This window comes from Echinops telfairi, unplaced genomic scaffold, assembly GCF_000313985.2.
Source record: "Echinops telfairi isolate 266 unplaced genomic scaffold, ASM31398v2 ScPeMD7_7475;HRSCAF=8513, whole genome shotgun sequence".
NCBI classification, from domain to species: Eukaryota; Metazoa; Chordata; class Mammalia; order Afrosoricida; family Tenrecidae; genus Echinops; species Echinops telfairi.
The window spans coordinates 20,949,539-20,951,453 of record NW_022111379.1 but is presented as its reverse complement, the minus strand read 5'-3'; the positions used below and the strand labels follow the sequence as shown (position 1 = coordinate 20,951,453).

General features: G+C 45.7%; 1 pseudogene; it reads left to right on the top strand.

Annotated features, from left to right (window-relative positions):
- The first annotated feature begins 571 nt into the window (after nt 1–571).
- On the top strand, nt 572–1,331 carry LOC115874038 (annotated as a pseudogene).
- The last annotated feature ends 584 nt before the right edge of the window (nt 1,332–1,915 follow it).

Genomic DNA, 1,915 nt, shown 5'->3' with positions numbered 1-1,915 from the left:
ATAACTTTAAAATGGATGAAGTTGGTTATTGCTTTACTCTACCTGAAAACAAGACATCAAATTATAGTTGTACATATATGTATATAGAAGATATCTATTGACTACATCCTTCATCTTTAATTTGACCAGAGAAATGAATGTTTATAATAGCCACAAATACTTGAGTAAATTATTGCTGTTGTTTTTTCTTTTACTATATTTTCTGGTTTAATTGACCATAGACATACATTTTGAATCAAAGTAAGACAGCATACTCATTTAGGACTCCTGCGCTTGTTCATCAGTGTTTTCGGCCTTAGCTGTTGTCATTGACTCAGCACTATCTGAACCACAACTTGACTCTGAACTGTGACGCAATGTTTAGAAATGTGGACCATCAGATTATTTTCTGTGCTGGATCTTGAACTACAGGATGCCCCTGTGGGATGGGACCATGGAGGAAGAGATTCTCTGGATGTACTCTTATTTTGCTAACTTGCAGTAGCTGGATTATATCCCTCATTAATGTCCGTCAGCATTATCATCACACTCAGCTCTAGAATTCTATGTGGGAAAGATTCCAGTGTTTTCAATGGCTTCAAAACAAGCAGAAATGACTGCTTCAGAGCCTAGTAGGCCTCTAGGCAAGAGGTCCCTATCCATCAGTATACATCACCTGCCATTCAAATATGTTGATGCCCTTGTGGACCCTACACCTGTGTGTCCTCCTCCATCAGACTTGGGCAGCATCCTCTGGAAGCCAGTGTTTCCGCAGCACAAGTATCAGCACCTCGCCCAAGTGGAGGGAGGAGAGGCCAGTGGACCTTCCTTGTGTCATGACCACTTAGTGGTCACTGACAGTGTGGACAAGATCCGGTGGTGAAGGTTACAACCACCACATCATTCTGAATTGTCTGATAACAAAAAACTGCTTACTCAGCATTTTAAACAACAGGCAGGGCTGAGATATGCTTCTGTGCCCCCCCAAAGGGAGCCACCAACCAGAAAACCAAGTACCTTCGAGTGCAGAAGCCCTCCACCAGCTAAAGCTGAGGAGTAGAGAGAACCTAGTGACCAAGGAACAGCCTACATCCACCCCATCCCCCCCAAGCAGCACTGCTCACTCTTCCCCTAAGCAGAAACCCTGGTTCACTCCTGGGCCTTTTACAAGCTTACCCAGTCCAAATACTAGTAGCATGGATTTGCGAAGTGGGGACAGGGACAAGAACCCAATGGACAAATGGAGCATATTTAGACCTAGACCCTTCTAGAAGTTTGATTCGGGAGGTTTTGCCACCCAGGCCTATAGAGGAGCCCAGAAACCCACCAAAAAAAAAACCAGAAGAAAATGATCCATCTGCAGCGCCCCATCCACACCCCTCCCCACCTCCCCCAAGGCTGAGGATCCAGAGTCCATGAAGCCTCCCAAGATGGACACTCTAGTGATAGGCAGGACAAAACAAGGATCCAGAAGCCATAAACTCAACCCCCCCTGAACTGAATGTGCGCACACTCACTGGGTTGTAGAGTTCTTTCCATTCTAGGGGCTCTGGATGGAGTTCCTGATGCCTGCTTTTACCTTGCATCTAACATAGAAAAGATGTATATTAAAAGCCAGTCAGGGTGTGATGTAGCAACGATGAAAAATACAACTTTCCTCTAGTTTCTGAATGCTTCCTCCTGTCCCCAATATCATGATCCCAATTCTACCTTGTAAGTCTGGCTAGACCAGAGGGTATACAGTACACTGGAACAGATAGGAACTGGAAACACAGGGAATCCAGGGCGGATGATCCCTTCAGGATCAGTGGTGTGAGTGACGATACTGGGAGGGTGGAGGGAGAGAGAATGGGTTGGAAAGGGGGAACCGATTATAAGGGTCTATGTGTGACCTCCTCCCTGGGGGACGGACAACAGAAAAGTGGGTGAAGGGAGA